The sequence below is a fragment of the Anser brachyrhynchus genome, assembly GCF_964034855.1.
Source record: "Anser brachyrhynchus genome assembly, chromosome: 11".
Taxonomy (NCBI): domain Eukaryota; kingdom Metazoa; phylum Chordata; class Aves; order Anseriformes; family Anatidae; genus Anser; species Anser brachyrhynchus.
The window spans coordinates 13,691,783-13,710,836 of NC_137706.1; the positions used below are offsets into that span (position 1 = coordinate 13,691,783).

At 40.8% G+C, this 19,054-nt stretch overlaps 1 protein-coding gene across 8 annotated transcripts in view; it reads right to left on the minus strand.

Annotated features, from left to right (window-relative positions):
* ARNT2 (aryl hydrocarbon receptor nuclear translocator 2) overlaps positions 1-19,054 on the minus strand; it is a 107,396-nt gene that overhangs the window by 82,724 nt on the left and 5,618 nt on the right. For 2 of the 8 annotated variants that reach the window (XM_080607446.1, XM_080607445.1), the window contains exon 1: positions 5,531-5,678. The exons of 4 other annotated variants lie outside the window; for them this stretch is intronic. The gene's annotated coding sequence lies outside the window, so the exon portion shown is untranslated. Of the gene's footprint in view, positions 1-245; positions 414-5,530; positions 5,679-19,054 lie in introns of those variants that run through there. 2 more of the 8 variants (XM_080607444.1, XM_080607443.1) reach the window with 2 other exon arrangements.

Genomic DNA, 19,054 nt, shown 5'->3' on the forward strand with positions numbered 1-19,054 from the left:
TGCACTAACGGTTACCTATGGGATCGTCACGGTTCTGCTTCTCAGAGGGGCTGGCAGAGGAAGGCCAGCAACCTTTAACAGTAGTTACATTGCCCCATAGAGATATGCGGGGCTGAATTCCCAAGAGAAATGAAGCTGTACGAACTGAGGAAAATAAAACTTCAAGGACTTCCCAGTTCGCCAAAGAGGTCAAGAGTTTAGAGCACGAATTAATTATTGGGCAACACTGTTTTTTTATTATTTACATTTTGGTAGCACTCAGTAGACCAGACTGAACTTAGCAGAGCTCCAAGTCTTCCTGCATTTCTGCGTGGCACCTTGCAGAGCTGACCTGAGCCTGAAACGCAGGCTGGCACTCATCCCTCTGCCAGTGCTCCAGGCTTAGTGAGATCTCCAAATCTCAAATCCTTGACCTGAGGAACAAAAACAGTGCAACTGCCTTCAGACCACTACCGGCAAGTACTTCTACAAGCTATCAGTAACAGTCTGTTACACTCTAAAAAAGAAAAATGGAATATAACGTATTTATATCATTTTTTCCTACTTCACAGGTTAAGCACGTTTTGTCTCTGTGCGATTCCTGTAAAGTATGCGAGTAATTAAAACTTTTTAAATGCAGATAAACTTTACTTACTCTGGAGGTAAAAATCTACAGTCATAACATTTAATTATCATGAAAGAAAATGCATCCTCCTTCCAACTTTTCTTTTTTCAAACTTGGCTGAGTATCTGGAGCTACAAATAAATATATTTACTAATGGGAAGCAAATCTGTTCAAAAATCCTGCTATTCTTTCCCAACAGATCAATACAAAAGAACTTCAATTATGGAAGCAGGAATCCATGTTTCTTTCATTATGTCTGTACAGCACTTCATCTCTGCCACACTTTATATAAATCCATTATGCAGCATTATGCATTTCAAACAGTAACATTTTATCTGTTCACTGATTCCATGAATTTCTTCTGGTGCATTTACTTTCATTAACTCCTTTTCAAGCAAAAAGCAACAGAGCAAAATACTCATCCGATATTTTTCAAAAAAGTGTGCAAGGACAACCAACAAGACCTCTGCCTACATTACCATACTATGAAAAGCCCTGCTGTGTCTAAAGCTTCTGGTATGTGGAATCACTACATGAATGTATATTGGTGTACTTCCATACAAATAAAAGCAAGAGCATCTAAACAACTGGTAAAACACTATTTCCAGAAAAAGTACTTTTAGCACTCTCATGCCGGTAATTCACTTGGAACATTCAAACTCACATTTCATGGGTATAACCGAAGGTTATTTTGAAATGCTCTGCTGACTCATTTGTTAAAACAGATGGTGAAAACCATAAATCTACCTGCAAAGTGTCCCCATCACTCAGAAACACATTTTAGTGTAAATCATTTGGGAGATCAGTTTTTGCTTTTTTTAATCAGTAATCATAAAACAATTTCAAATCAATTGAGTGGTATTTTGAAGAGACTGAACGTAATGCTGTATTTGTAATAAGAAATTCTTGTAGTCTCATTTTCCTCAAGGGTAAAAGAAAATTGAAGAAAACCATGCCAAGGGTTGGATTCATCTCCTTCTCAAAGTCTAGAAGTAAAAGAGATTTTTTAAGTTAACTTTATAGATAGAAATAGAAATGAAACACCATCCTTGCATTACTACGCATTCTGTGCTTAGGGATGTATCTGAGTTAGGTTGAGTAGCCCTCTTTTTGTAGGGCCCTTGCTCTTGTCACTGACTACTCAGGCAGACTCATATAGTTCTAATCAGACGTCCAATTTAGGCGGTTGTGGCTAGGGAAAATGAGTTGGGTTTCTGCTCCTATGTTCAGCCTTTAACATGTGGAGGCATGAGAAGAAAGGGCAGTTAGGGAATTTCAAATAGGATGGTAAAACAGGAACTGCATGTTTTTAAAAAGAAAAAAAAGAAAAACACAGGCAGTGGCTAGAGGAATGACCAAACCACAGACTCAATCATACCAGTGTCCAAAAACACCTGAAAGAAAACATTTTGAAGCAAATAATCAGATTATACCCTGACAGACAAATGAAGAGTTACTGTGTAGGTATCTTCAATCTCCAGAATGATGCATCAATAAAAACAAAATGAAGAAATCAACTTCTTACACAAAATAGCCTTTAAACACGTCTTCACAGTCCTGGGAGAACAAAATTAAGTTGATTGAGCTGACTGCCCTAGAAGGATGTATTCAAAAATTTCCATTTCCAAGATACACGCACAGGAAAATAAAATCAGGGGCTCCACACACATTAAAGCTCAGCTAAGAGTGCCTCTAGTTTCAGGCCCTTAAAATCAGAAGGATTTCCCTTAAGGGACAGCCAGGTGTGACAGCCCTGCACGCACAACCACGCATAAGACACCCAATTTACCTTTCCACTCCCGAGCCCGCCATGCCAAGGTGCCACCAGCCACTGCGTCACCTATTACAGCTTTCACAAAACCCCAGGGGGTAGCTGCACCCTGCTAATAAAAGCAGTCAGCTTTCCAAGCTTGCTTTCCTGCCATCAAATATTTTTTCCTGAGTTCTGAAGAGGGTGAAACCAGAGGGTGGGCTGGGTCTCCCCAAGCCACGTAAGGAACACAACGAGGAAAGCAATTCAGTACTCAGTACTTTGGATCACCCAGTGACCCCACTGCAGCTGCCAGCACCCAGCTGAGCATCACCCAGGCTGGACAGCTGCTCTAGAAATGGGAGCACTGGATTGTGGTTGTAAAAACTCTGCTCACAAACCGAGCTGCTCCCAGCCTTCCCCTCCAGGTTGCAAGAACGTCTGGGGAGATGATGGAAGAGGTTTGAGTTGCTTCCCAAATTAGTTCCATCTCTGTTCATCAGCAAGCATCTAAAAGCAACAGATCTTTGATGTTATTCACATTTGTAAAAGAGGGTTTTATAGACAGGATGGGATAACTACAAAATGGGCTGGTAAGAAAAGGATGAAAGAGTTATCTCAGAAAGCAAAGGCCAGTGTGGAAGAGTCAGAATAAGAACCCGACAGAACAGCCAGATTCTTCTCTGACTAAGCACTGGAGATCAGAGAAGGTAACTGTATGTCCATGCTCCAGAAGGAAAGACAGGGGACAAGCAACCACCCACAGACCACAATCTCTGACAGAAATATTGTCGTAGATGGGTACTCCAGGGAGCTTATTTCCTTAAAAAAAAATAAAAATAAAAAATGTGTGTATTGGTCCAAGACCTAATAACAATCATCATCATAAGAGGAAGATGCTATTGTCTGAAGTTTCATGAAAACACATTATGGGCAGCCCCCTAAAGTAAATGAAGCTATTCTGCTGTAGCATAAACTAGTACCAAAGCCCATCAATGCAGAAGCAGGTGTCAAGTTAGTTACCCCCAAAAATAAAATAAAGTAAAATAAAAGATGTGGTCAACAATCAAAGATGACATTTCAAGGCCCACATCCACACAGATGTTAATACTGATGCTCACAGGAGGGTTTCAGCAGCAACGAACAATAGGTAACGAACTGTTCTCTTTCTGAGATTGGACTTCTCGAGAAGACTTTCCTTCTGCCAACAGAAATAAGACAAACATTGCTCACTGTACCCAAAATTAAAACATAAGTGTAAAGGTATAATGTTCAGAAAGCAAAACAATGTCAAGCTGAACGTTCAAGAAAATCATCTATAACCTTCGTGGCAGTGCTCTGAAAAATAACTTGTTTAAAAGAACTTCCTTAGTGCCAAATGGAAATCGCTCTTCTATTGAAAATTGCACACAGGATTTAATTTCAAGGTTAGAAAGTGACCTAGAGATCAGCCAAAGAACATGGAAATGCTATTAACATAAAACTCAACACTCACATTTGTAGTGGATATTCTTCCAGTTACGGACCAGACGACCTAAGAGGCCTTGTCTTATCACTGCCACGCCTGGGCGCAGGCCTGACCCTGCCATAATCCTCACGGTCACCGCAGGGACCCCCGAGGAGCTGTGCTAATCCTGGGACAACAGCACTGCGCATCGTAAAAGCAGCAGAATTGATCCCTACGCTTCTGTCCAGAGTTAAATTTACTGCTGAACACATCAAGCTCTGCTCGAACTTTTCTCCAGTGCTGTATATACCAGATATATTTATATACAGATATATACACCAGATATATTTAAGGATTTTAAAATAATTTAAATAATCTGCAAATGTACATAAGATATACAGATAAAATACAGGGATTTCCTCCCAGTAAGTTCCAAGTTAATCTCAAACTGTTGCAGAGATCTGTATAAAAATATCTAGAGGGATTACAAAGCTGAAGACAGAAAGCAAGCTAAATGTTGCATGGGGATAACTTGAAAGCACATGTGAACCACAGTCACAAGAATCACTGGATGGACAACACACCTGGATGAATCTGCGCTTTCTTCTTGAGTTCGGGAATTATTAAACCACAGCTCTTAAACCCAAGCACCAGATCTCAAGCCCAAAATCCACAGAGTGAAATCCAGCTCTAGCTCCTCCTGGCTTGCTCACGGGCTCAGACACCCGTCCGAGGAGCAAGGCTCTGCAAGTCCACCTTACCGAAGGAACTGTTAGCCACGTTATTTCCAGCACGCCAAGCCGCGCTCTTCTCAACTACACATGCCAGGATTAAACCCACAGCCTACAGGAGGTGACAGAAATGCTCTCACCGACTTCAATGGGCTCTGAATCTCTGACGTCAAGTTTAATGACCAGCTCCAGGTCTGCTATGACATGTCAGGTATCACGGAGCATGCTCTCAGCAAGGCTCTCTTATCCTTCAGCACTTACTGTAATTGATGGGATTAAAGTCGGATACCAGCATCTGATTAGACTAACAGGATTCTCCTTATATAAGGAGAAATGTAACAGATTTCTGACCGCTAATCCATAGAATGACCAAGATGTCAATCACCTCCAAGTAAACATGGATCTAAGGCTAAATACAGAAATACGAACGTTCCCTCTCCCTCAAACAGCAACATCCACGGACATTTTAAGTGTTCCGAGAGAGCAGATTTCACAAAGTTCTTTGGAAACTGCATCTTTCCATACCCTGAAGTCATTCGGGGGTTAGATGCATCTCAGCAAACAGGTTCTGATTGCAGTCATTTGCAAAGGAGGGTTTCTGCCTAGCACGGAGACATGTAGGAATAAACTAAATTGCATCTCTTACTTTAGAATATGCCACTGAACGTATGAAACCATCATGTAGCCAAAAATATTTCACAGAAACACCTATGCTAAAACAAAGCTGCATATTCAGTCATTGCTTTTGCATGTTATCTGTGGAGATTATAAAACAAGAGATGACTTTCAGAGAATATTGGAATTAAAACATTTCATTGTTCCCGTTAACTCTGTTCAATACTGTTTTTTTGCAGCTCACTGCCAGATACTTTAAATAGACTCCACATCAGAAAGATCTACTGTACAGAGAGGATATGCAGAAAAGCAAAAATATCCTTTTCTATGCTCTCTAACACAATTATCATAGCAAATAAATCAGGAAATATAATAAATCCCACCTTTAAAGAAGACTCTTTCAAAGATGCTATTTCTTTCCTGTGAACAAAACCTTCTTGGAGAGAAATTTTATCCGCATATAAGAAGTGTCAGAAACCTCTGGGAAGAAATGTAGCAGCATTGGTATTCTGCTCAGAAAATGTCATCACAGATCTGTTTACCTTAACTGTGGACCATGATTCAGCCAGTGACAACCGTCTTGCATACTGATCAATTTATTTGCAGCAAAATTACTAACATTTTCTACTTTAACCATTTAGGTTCTGGAAACAGCTACTAAGAAAGGGAGGGCTTTTATGAATAATATATAAATTCTACTTAATTTTAAAATTTCTCCACCACCAAAATCAAAATGCCCTGTACTTTGGGGAGGGGGGGGTGTCTCTCACAATCTCAAAGAAAAATTAGGGCACATTTTGAGTAGTTACTGGAGAAATGCTCCCTTTTAAAAAATTAGTATCAGGGATTTATCACCCTTCAGCATCACAGATGAACGCTAAGCATACATGAAAGGGGGGGGGGGGGGGGAACAATGTGATTAAGCTCATCGTTTTGGGACACGGCAGAGACAGTCACAGACCTTTTAAGAGATGCCCTAACTGGTGGTCTGGAGGCCAAATCCAGCTATCTTGTGCCCACTGCCTTTGCTGTGACTCCGGAGGAGACACCAACAGCTGTTAGGACAATGAAACCAATCCAGGAGATATTTATCATATCCGAAGAGCTGAAATCCTGCGTGGTGCCTCCACATCTCACTGCTGTGTCCCAAGGGCAGTTACAGAAGTCCTGGCATCTCAGTACTAACCATGCCTTCTGCATGCCTTGTAGTCCATCATGGGGATGTGCAAAAGGAGGTAGGGTCCAAAAAACTTACTTTGGGGCTCTACTTTTAATTTTAACTGATACAGTTTTGGTCTACTTTATGGGAATTCTTCCTTTAAGTGCCCAACTAGTTGGGGAAGGACAGGATGGATACCTGCTTCTTCACTCCTCCCATCTTCCTGACAAACTGCATGACACCAATTCACCTTCTCACATATTCCTGTGTGTTTTTCCCTAGCTGCTTTTCAATTTCTCATTCATAATTCTTTGCTATCTCTTCTTGGCCTATTCAGTATCTGGCTCAGATGAACTATTCCTTGTACTCCATGGAATAAGCTAACAAATCCAACTTTGCTGACAAGTCATGGTACACTTCAACCCCCTCCCTCCCCACCACATAATGAGAGGTTGATGGAATTCAAAACATGGAGGAAACACTTAAAGAGAGGCGTCAGTGGCTCCTGTTCTAAAAGCTTGTCTCTAGTCTCAGAAAATAATAAACCCCTCAGTATTAGAAGAAGGCTTGTACCTTCACTGCGGAACGAGCTTTGAAGACTGTCACCCGAACCTGAGCACCTGGCTTGCCTCTGAACGTCCGTAAAGCTTTGTCACTGCATACGCAGTGGATTTAACTCCAGCAGGACACCGCTTAGGACTTCACCACATGTTACGATGGACTGACTCACTGGAAGGAGTGCTTCTCGCATCCAAGGTCTGTTAAGCGCACCAAAAACCAGGTCAGAAGCATATCCAAAGACCCGGACCAGCCTTGGAGTGAAAACCCAACCTCAGCCTCAACCACACGGCAACAGACTCTCGGGTATAAATAGTCGCAAGTGGGAAAGAGTAGGTGCAAACCGAGCAGGGAAGTAGGGTAGTCACTGTAAAAGGACAGTTTGCAGAGAGGATGAAAATCCGGCTTCGAAAGGCTGTTTCAGGGTGGAGGGAACATTAATTAAAACAAAAGAGGCAGAAGCTTAGCCTACGCGAAGGGTCACGGTAAAACTGCAGCCAGGATGGTTTATACCGTTTGAATCTGACCCTGTCTGGTCTTAGGCCATTGCATACACGATCATGCACTGATAACACGTATTCCTCATCTTTTCTGCCTTAATTTGTTCTGGCTTTATTGATATTATTTCAGTTGATATTAGTGACACGTGGCAAAAGTACTAATTAAACGATTCTGCATTACAAAAAAATTAGGCTTCCCACACAATGCATCATTTCCATTTAAAATGAATGGTGATCCTCCCTCCTCCTCTGACATTTTGTATTTGCCAAAAATAACTGCATAATTATAAGTTGTGTGCAAGAAACAGAAGGTAACATTCAAAGTTATTTTCCATATTTTTTACTTACTGTGTCAGAACTAGCAAATACAATCTATGGCTATTCTTTTATGCAAAATGGGCCAAGGCTAACCCATTTATGAACTCACAAAAATTGAAGCATACGCCCAGCCTGGGCAAACAAACAAGATGAAAAATAATAACGTGCAATGACTTTCCTTCAAGTTTCTCAGAGACAGATCACGCTCAGTCCATTAACTCATCATTTAACAAGTCTGTTTCATTTAGCTTGTTTGGGTTGGCATTCAATTAGAAATTCATGCACAGGAATATTTTTTTTTCCTTTTTAAAACAGAACACTTGCTGTATTTCAACCAGTAAACACCAGGAGGGAAAGCGGAAGCTGCAAGACAAGCCACAGCTACGCTGAAGCCAGGCACGGTAACACGGACCTAGGCAAAACACCTGCACGTGGAGCTGCACCAGAATATCCTCACTCGTTATTAGTTAAAAGGGCTTGGTAAGGCTCTGACATTTTGTGGCTCAGCAGGAAAGCAAAGAGCCAACTGGGTTGCTCTCAGTTTGTTCCAGTACAAGCTAAAATAACAAAACCAAACAAACAAAACCACCACCAACAAACAACACGCGTCACTGCACCATTAGCTCTACCGGGATTCCGATTATGTCTAAATTCTGTTGCATCTGCCTCCGCACTAAGACTTGAATTCTTTCTGCACAGAAAGCAAAACGCTCTCATGCAACCACCCCTTATTTCCTGCACTGCTCCACGTGCCGGATGTCCCCGTGACTGTGCCTCAAACCGAACAGCTGAATCGAGGTTCCTTGCACTGCCAGTCCCCTCTTGGGAACCGCCCCGAGCCCGTCCACTCATCAAGTGCAAAGGGAAACCATTTGAGTTAAACTGTCCTACAAATTGTCCCTTTTAATTTTTTTTTCTTTTAAATCTCCCTGCACCATTTTTACTTCTTTCCGTGCCATCCTGACCAGCCATGACCATCTCTGGATGCTCCAAGCTCCCTGCAACAGGAAGCTGCGGATGCTAGAAGGCTGTACGAGCCTGCCCAAAACAGTGGAAAGGAAACATGCTGAGAGGTGTTCAGTACAAATGTCATGCCTGGCTCAGGAAGGCTCTGAGTCACGCATGGCTGAGGGGTGGGAACGTACCCAGGGGAGCACCACACATGCTTGCCCTGATTTTATACTCCTTCAAGCATCTGCTGTGGCCAATGCTGGAAAAAGGCATGCTGAGCTGGATGAACCTTTTGTCTGGGACAGGACAGCCAGGTTGTACCTGATGAGCAGGGAACACCATGTTTCTCAAGCTTGCTTCTTCTCCAGAGGTAAGAAATTAGCCAACTCCCAATTTATTTCATAAATAATCAAATTAAGTTATTTGCCATAGCACGTCCTTACTCTTGATGACCGATTACTTGTTTTATATAGACATTGCTATTTGTCCTTCCTCAAGCTCTTCATCTTGTTTCATTTTCCTGTTCTGCAAGATAATTGTCCAAAGATATTTACAAGCTAACGTGCTTTAATAAATTCCTATGCAACTGTTTTATGAGAAATAAATAATAGCAATATGTGTAGATAAACTACTGAGCAGTTACTATGCCATCATTTGTGACTTCACTATTAAATAAGTAATCTGAAGATGAGTGAATAAAAACAACAGTTCACTTCTATCAAGAAGTCTGGCTTCTTGCTGTCTGTCTAGCCATTTTTTTTCCAGCAACAGAACCTGGTTTAGATTTTGGCCAAAGTTCAGTGGTTGCACGTGAACAAAATCAATTTGAGTTCAAATGTCAATTTGCAGAAATTGTTTTGAAATTACCATTAAGGTAATTATAATGGTACAAGCAAGAAAAGCCTCACTATGGTTCCCTGGAGTTCACATCAACAATACAACAGTGCTCTCCTTTCACAGAGGTAGCCTGCTCTGAGCTCCTATCAACCTCATAAAAACATACCGAATAGCTGTAAATATGCAATGAAATAAAGGTAATGGGTAATAAATCTGCCTACAAGATTGACCTTAACGAAATGCAGACTGGGGTAGCCTAGCTTTCCTAGGAATCCAAAGCCTTCTCTTGACTATTTCACTTTTCATCCTAACCTAGAAATGCACGTGAAAGTCAGATTACGTGACTTGAGAATCAACATCACTTGATTCTTGTCCATATTTTCTGTAAAGCTATCTATGGTAAATCAGCTCTCAGATTTCATGAGCATGCAAGGCAGTATTTATGCATATAGTTTTTGATTTGACTTGGAAGAACTTTAACAAGACTTTTCTTAAACATTGAGCAGAGACTTTCTTGTGAATGAATTCATGTGTGGTCCCCTCTTAGCTGTTTCACATAAATATTCTTTTAATCCATTTTCATTGAGGTGGACAGGCACAGTAAGCATGGTCTAAGCTCACAGGTACAAGTATTTACATTATTTATCCTAAACTTAAAACTGCAACTCTGAGAGCCAGACCAAGAAGCGGTGTCTCGTGCCTTAACTGCCCACTACAACAGAGCACAGGTCAAACACCCAGAGAAACCACCACTGGTGGTCAGTTCACTGAGCCAAGTCATCAAGGGATGCTAAGGAAGACGATGAAAGATCTGAACGAAGTACCTTTGAGGAAGCAATGTCTGTCCAACAATGTAAGACTGAACTGACCACTGCTGCTGTGGCAGTGGACCACGAGCTGTCCTGCAAGCCACTAAGATGGGGTCAGAGACCTGAGCCTTCTGGATGCGCCCACACACAGGGAATCCAGTCCCACTGCGTGTAGAAAGCTCAGGAACAACACAGTCCAACTACAAAGATACAAAATTTAGACCACTCCAATTTAAATTATTAGTTGTAAATCACTTACTCATATCCTTCAAATGCCTTTATTATTTATTAATTTATTATTATTTATTACAAAGATTTTTTTAAGTTTGCCTCAGAAGAGTATGTTAATTCTAAATTCTATTCAGAACAACTACTCCTGTTACCAAATACTTAATTATCAGTGTATTTACAGTGTCCTTAGGCACTGTTGGGTAATCACAATTCTGTTGTTTCCATTAAACAATATTTTATTGATAGCACTAATGACTTCAGTTCTGCTCGATCAACAAGCAAATGATGCCTATTTGATATTACGATAATTAATTGGCCTTTCAGGTGTTTCCACATCCCTATTTATTACTACAAGTAAGAATATTTGTGTGAAATACCCTAAGAAGAATATCAGTATGCATCACAAAATATGTTCTAAAAATAGTATGACTTCCTGTTTCTCCTTTTTCCTCAAAATTTCTTAAGCAACGTTCTCTGCGAAAAAATTGGTGAGGAAAAAAAACACACTTAGCTCCATTTTAAAAACCCAGCCTGAGCCTTGAGTATTAAATACCATGTTCATTTTATCCCTCACTGAAATTCCTGCAAGTAAAAGGTTTTCTGACTGACATCTCTTTTAATTTTTCTTTCTAGAGGTGGGAAAAAACACCTATCTTCACTTTTCCATAGCAGAGACGAGGATCAAAAATTTCATACCACTTGAACAAGATGCACAAGTGAATAGACTGGTCGTGATCCATTATTTCAAGCCATTCTTTTTCTAAACTCCAGGCACAATTTATGAAGCTCTGTAGTCCAGCCTTTAGATCACGGAAAAGGTCTGTGGACAGGGAAATTCCAGATTCAAATCTGACTGGACCTCAAAATAGATGCCTGAAAAGTATCCACCAGTCTACCTCCAGCCTACAGACTGCACCGTTCAGGGCCCTGGATGTGTTCAGTTTAACCTCCGGCAGAGGACAGCCTTAGGAACATCTTCTGAAACTCCCACCGCTCTGACATACCAACCTGTATTAGCAGTAGCCCATGTCTTTGAAGAAGAGTTTCTCCAAAAGCTGATTTTTTCTACCTTCCAAAAAGGCTACAAACAAAGGTCTTAATGATTTTTCTACCCAGCACTGCCCCAGGATCATTAATTACACTGTTTAGAACAGTCTGCCTTCTAGGTAATTTCAAGCATTACATCTTTCATGTCTGCAAATAAAAATATAATAGAAGCCCACAGGCTTTTGGAAATTCAACAGTACCTGCATTTGCATTTTTTTGCTTTACTTTCTAGAGTGTTTCATTCCCACACATGCCCCAAAGAGAACACCCCAACAATATGGAGTCAGGGAAATCTTGATAGGCATATAGTAAATACAAAATACTGCTATGCTCTGCTGCAGAAGGTTCCTTGGTGTTACATTTATTGAATGAATACTGAATCTTATACTTTGCTTTTGTCAGAATTACCGATTTTAAAACAAAAACAATTATGGTTCCAAGTAAGCTCTGCTGGGCTTTCAAGAAGCGTTCTGCTGTAAAAGCAATACTCTTGTTGCTTTTTCAAAATTACAAAACACAAGAATTTACTGGATGTTCACGGCCTCATGTTCACGTTAAATATGATCTGACTGACATCCGTTACAAGCCCCTTGTTCACAAAACTATACAGACGGTTCTGTGGATACACCAAATACGGGAGCGAAGAACGACACTGAAAAAAACTCACTACAAACAAATCGGATGTTTGTCAAAAAACAAGCTGAGTATTTGTCTATAAATATTGATCAAATTCAATTTTTAACTTTCATATTTGCTGATGGAAGAGCAGCACAGACGAGTACAAAGGACATATACAATTACTCCGAATGCCAAACGTGGCAACTGTGTCCCAGCTACTACAGGAACTCTACAGAACAAAGCAAACAACTGTTAGCAGCCCAAGGCATTAACCAACAACAACAAAAAAATCACCACAAATACCTTACTGTTACATTTCAACATTAGGACAAATCACGATTTGATTTCTGAAAACGTATTTACTTGAAATCAAGTTTCTCTGAAAGAACAGTTTGAGCTAACATACCAACCAAATACCCCCTATAATGCATTTTCCTACTTTTTGGATTCAGCTCTCAAACATGTAACACTTGAAAAATTACTCATTCACTCTATTTTTCATACTTTTTTTTAATTTGTGTGTGTGCACAAAGCAATCAATATTTTGCTCTCAACCTTAATTCAAACTGTACCTGGCTGAGAACAAACCAACATGTTTTCAAATGCAGATTGAGTGACCATAAGTCAAGAGAGCAAGGAATGAGTTGTAAAGCCTATATTAAGATTTTATAGCCAGGTCGATGATTGGTAGTTTAGCAATGAAATAGCTATCCATCTGTGCTTGTGGGTATACTTTCCAAAGACACTAAGAAAACATGTTATCCCAACATCATAGCTACCATATAAAGAAAATACAAATTAATGGTTATTAGTGTGCCTAGAATAAATAATATTTGTTGTTTCCAAGGCAAAAGAAAATGTATATTTTGCTTTTTATCTCCCCTTCTTCCCAATGAGAGGGAAATATTCTTCGGTAGACCAACATAATACAGGTCTGTTATTAAAATATTATTAATTACATAACAATGAAAAAATATATATATTCAGGCACTCCACACTGTCCTACAGATATGTTATTTTATAACCCATTGTAACTGAACTAATTTCACAGATGCACATAAAAAAACCATCCCAGAATACACAGACTTATAAGCAGGACAGGCAAATTGGAAATAAGAGAACTGAAACAAAAATCAAATGACTGGTAACTCTGGCACGCGGCTATTACTTGACTTGTCAGAGGTTAAGTAGAAGTCTGAAATCAGTTTGAACCCTGGCTAGTGACTGTGTCACAAGTCTGTCTTCTTTCCCCGGTCACTTCTCAGACAGGAGGTAGCCAGCCAGCAATAAAACTGAAAAATGCAGGCAGCTTGTAACAGCCAAGAATTCTCCTGCACTGTGAGAATTTATTGGTCTCCAAAACTCTTATTCATAATTACCACAGTCGCTTTGAATTGAGCAACGATGAAAGAACATTTCGTCCTGAAGATCATCTTGGAAAACCAATCCCAAGAAGGGGGTACAGGTGGAGCTGCAGTGAGCTTTGGTGCATTATGAACAGCCACACACTCCATCCCAAGAGATGGAGCCGTGACCCCACACACCCCAAAACCTTCACCACATGTACGGTCCTCCTCGAGCAAAGCCAGGACTGGTTCTGCCTGCGTCCTACTTGGTTACACCAAGGGCAGGAAAGGTTTTTCACAGCATCAGTAGGTGAGGCAGAGCCGCTTCCTTAATGACATCTCAACCTTTTCATCAAAGCAGTCAGGTAGCGCTTTAGAGGAGGAGTAGGAAAGCATGTGCCAGCTATGCGAGTAATGAATAGTTTTCCTCAAGCAAAACATAATTCAGCATGAACTTCATGTAAATGTTCTTTCCACCCACCCACAGATCTCCAACTGATTCTATCCAAGCAAAATGCCAACAAGTAAAACCACCTATCCCTTAATTTGGTTATTGTACCCCAGCATTAAGATTTTATTTTACAGCACCTTCCTACAGCTGCCTCACCTCAAAAACTACTTAGATATTTCCATGGTCTCCTTTTTTAAAACACACGTGGAACCTGGAGGGAGAAATACAAACAGCAAAAGGGAAAACTCTGGAGAAATCTGGCTGGTATGCTTACAGTATGTGTGGCTAGAATGCCTATCTCAAGGTTATCGGAATACGGCAAAAGAAATTCAGATTGGCAGCTTTCACTAAAATGTTGAAATCTTAAGCCTTAATTCCATTTACTGTTGAGAACCAAAGGGCTAACGTAGCTGAAGGAGGACACCATTTAAAAAATAAAAATAATAAAAAAAAGTAAGTCTTGAGCCAGCAAATACTTTGGAAACTTACAATGATAAGTTGTTTGCTGAGCAGAAGAGTAGCAAAATTTACTTGATTTACTACTACATCTCAGAGAGCACGGGTTCATTTGTTATATCAGGAAGACATCACAGACCATGCCAAGTAGAGGAGTACTTGATTTCTGTTAGAAGAAATAAAACTAACAACGGCTATCATTCAAGAACCAAGTCTCAAGCTTAAATAACCTACAAGAGGAACAAAAGACTCTTATAAACCTACGTACTTCACAACGCCCATCACCTACAAAGAAGGTAGAAAATTCTCTGTTGCAGTCTTAATCCGTAAGCATCCATAATGGAAGTGTTACACTTTATTCTTAAACGTTTGTGACAGACAAAATTTTGGACAGGGGTTCCATGTAGCACAAGTCTGATCTGCCGTGTTTTGTTGGTAGTGAAATTCCAGCTGAGCCTCACCTGCGTAACAGGAGAACATTTCTCTTCTTAACTCATAGCATGGACAACTTCTGGCAGAGAACCTGCAGAGACCTTCCACATTTTTCAGCACCAGAGCACAAGTGTAAGATTTGGATTCTGCAGACTTCAACACGTGACTTTTGGGGAAGATATTCATGTTTATTTGAAACACCCTTAATCCCACAGTCCACTGTCCTCTTTGCTGGAAACCACCGCCATGATGAGAGAACAGAAGATGCCCTCAACACACCGACTGCAAATAGTCGGTGCTCAGAGACAGACGTCGCCCAAACCTGCCCCATGAGCCTTTAGCTTACACGGGGGCAGTGGTGCAGTGGAGGGGGAGCACAGCACCTCCAGCCCACTCAGCACCACGGCCGGGCACCTCCAAGAGCCGGGCAGGAGGGAAGCCATCCATCCTCCTGTGGGGCAGGCACAGACCGACCTCTTCCAGCCAAACTGTGCCTCACGGCCAGAGAAGGTCTCAATACCCCCTCCAAGACTATTTTTTACGGGAAACTTATTTGGCTTGATAAAATTTCTACAAGAAAGGAGCTGAAGAATAATTACTAGGACTTCAGCCCACCTTTTAAACGTGCCCACACATTCAGAAGCTATTCTTATTTTCCAGTCTTCGTAAAAGAGCTTGAAAACGCTCCCGTGTTTTTCTCAGTGATGGTTCATTTACTTTAATTTCAACAATGAATGTGCATACTTCAAACCTTCACTGGTAAGTAAAAATACAATGCAGCTAAGATGCAATTGCTGCTCCCACAAACCTGATCTCCCAGCAAATTAAATTTCACCTTTTTTTCCATGAAAACATCAACAAGATGAATTAGTAAAAGAATATTTATCCCAGGAACACCGAAACCTTTACATACTTCCAATAATTTACCTTTGTATTCCTATGGCTGCTGAAAATCCCGAAAAATAAAGGGAAGTTTTCATTATGCAGCCTTGTTTTCTACTGGTCAAATCACTTCTTATTACAGAAAGTGCAGAGCAAGGTGACACAGCTATGCACAGACAACCAGTCAATCTCTTAAGATGCCCTAAAAAAATAAATTGTCAGAAACCACCGGTGTCCCCATGTACTGTGACATGAACAGGACTCATGGGGGCAGTCAGACCGACCCCTGTTTCTCTGAGCCTCCGCAGGCCTCTACTAGATGAGCTGCCTCTCCGTGGCTGTGAACACAGGAATTCAGCATCTCAAAACCAAGCTTTTCTAGCTGACAATACTTCCAGGCTCTGAAGCTGGACTCCAAACGGAGCTAGCAGCTTTGCCTGCTGGACACGGAACAAGGGATCTCCAGCTCTTCTGGAGCCATACAGGCTCTGCAGTACCAACAGCACCACATTTTTTTGGTCAATAAACAGCTCAAACATGACTCAGAGGGCAGTGACACACAGTAGCTAGTGCCATTTTATAGCTAATTTTATGACTCGAATCCTCTTCCTACAGCTCCTGTTATAAAACCAGCACCTAATTTCAGGGGTGTCTTTCTTGCCCTGTGATGACGAGGGTCACAGGGCTTTGGGAAGACGAACCACCTTCCACGTGACAGAGGCTCAGCAAGTTCAAACACTGGTCTCATTCTGACATGCTGGTCAGCCACCTAACTACCACCCCGGCCCTCTTCAGGACATCGCTGAATAACTTAAAGATTCATGCTGGATGCAGTCTGTTTTTACCTGTCGTGGTAATATGTGGAGATTGGGGATGCGCTGGGCAAAGCACCACCCAAGTAACAGAGGACAACCTGCATTCTCAAAAGAACTGAACTGTAAATTAAATACGATTTGAAACTACTGACGTGATCTATACACGAGATGTTACTTTAATTCTCTTTGCATTCAAAATAGCCTGTTTTACCTCAAATTTTAAAATTGTTTCCAGCTCTGCTTGATTTTCCATCCAGACATTATAGGCAATGCAGTTTTAAAAATACATGCATTGCAAGAACATGTCACAGCACCCAGATGTCCACCTACCCTTCCTAATGGAGAGAGCCAGCAGCAACCAGTCCCTCAGGTTATTTACCTGCATGAAATTGTGTCCTGGATTATTACTGGGAAAGCACTGGAGAACATTTTTCAAAACCAGGCCTGTGTATTCCATAGAAACAGATTTTGCTTTTACCTCTGAGGAATACAAATATGCAGTGTTTTTGTCCTTTGCAGCTCAGTGATTTACTGGCATGCCTCTTCCCATAAAATATTTGCATATATCTGAGAGTCGAACTGTTCTGATACATTCTGTGTTTGCCAGGAAGTGAACGCTTCAGTTCAGTGTAACTGAACATTTAAAACAAGGACAGGCACCAGGACAAATGGCAGCATAATTAACATACCAATGAAGAGCCAGTTGTTAATTACTACCCATTTCAGGCATTCTGTATGAGCAACTTACCTGAAAAGCCTTCCCATCTGTATGCTGGCAAAGCCAGTAATTAAACAATTCAACACCCCTTTTCCTCGATTGGAGAAAAAATATGTAATTATTTTATATTATTCTATTTGTCACATGCAGTTGACATTTAGATGAGAAAAACAGCAGCAGCCCAAATCTAAACATTTAAAATTAATGTTATGAGCTGTCCTAGAACAAAACAGCAACATATATACATGTAGAGAATATGTAAACTAATAGATAGTCCTAATTTGAGCCAATTGATTATACCTTGTAGTAGCTGCTTCATTACATAAAAGGCTTCACAGTTGCTACTCGGAAGAAGACGGACTTTTCTTTAAGGAGTTGCTATCAATGGAATGGAGACAACTTATAAACTGTTGAAAGATTTGAGAGAAGCAGCAGTACAATGCCAGGACTCATTTACATTTAGACAAGAGTAACTGAGAAGCCAATGCACAGCTCAGCTCAGCACCACAGTCAAACTGTGGCAGTCACAGGAGTCGTCCGAGAGGCAGGGGCACGCAAGTGGAACGCAGAATCGAAACCGGGGGACAGAAATGTGGGAGGTAGATCGGCAGAAGGGAAATAAAAACTGACAGAAGACAGGAGGAAGCAGAAAATTTAGAAACATTCGTGAAAATGCAGAACATCCAAAAGAAAGCATTTCTCTTTCTCCACGTGCAGATGGCATTGCCCAAGGAGGACTAGCATGCTTCGGGTACAAAAAAAGGAAATTACATCTATCCTGAAAGCAGCTTCTAATTCATTACCCATTGCATGACTATGGTCATTAATTCACGTAAACGATAAACCCAAGACAGATGAAGGATAGTTTATTAATGTTGCCTTTTTCAACATAAATCCATTTGAAATGCTGACTACTCAAGGTAAAGTTGCAATCACCTCTTCTGAAAAACATGGTAGTCTATGCCCGGTACTGAAGCTCCAAACCACGCAACTTACTCATCTAAAAGGCCAGTATTTGCTGAAATCCTGCAACACTTTGTGACAAAAATACTCCTTCAGAAGTAGGCAGGAAGGGGGAATTTGGTCCACGTGAGTTTATCCAACCAATTCCTTTTCACTACTAACTTGATATAAACAACAATGACTGAAAAAGCAAGAAAACCAAAGACAGGTATGAGAGCATCAGATCTACCAGTTCGAAGATCTTCCAAGAGCATGCTCTGACTAAATAGGTCAATTGTTTTTATTTCATCAACCAAAAGTATTCCTTCCATACTCAAATTAATTTGGATAAGCAGTTATCTAATTTGATATTGTGGTGGTTTTGTTTTTGTTTTTGTTTTTTTACTTTTACAATAGAAGATGAAGAATGATTCACTTTTAGCATTCTTTTTCTTTGGTTACAATGTGCATCCACTTTGGATTATAACCAAAAGCTAAAACGTAGGGCAACAGCCTTACGCAATTTTTCTCTTCCTTGTTACACAGAATGCAGGCTACACGTGGGGCGGCAGGAAATGCTTTGCATTCGAACAAAGGAAACATTGTCGGCAAGAATAAACAAGTACCAATTGTTTATATACTGAGCGGCCACCCAAGTTCTCCGAAATTTCAGAATTTCTGCCTCTTTGGTCCAACGCATCTGTTTTCTTGCACAAACTATCTTAGCAAATGGGTGAAGGAGCACCTTTGTATCTTCAGATTTCTTTCCCCCATGGCTGTTATTAAGCCTGCTCTTCAGTCAGCAGCAGAACCTAGTTTGGGCTGGTGTGCAGGGAT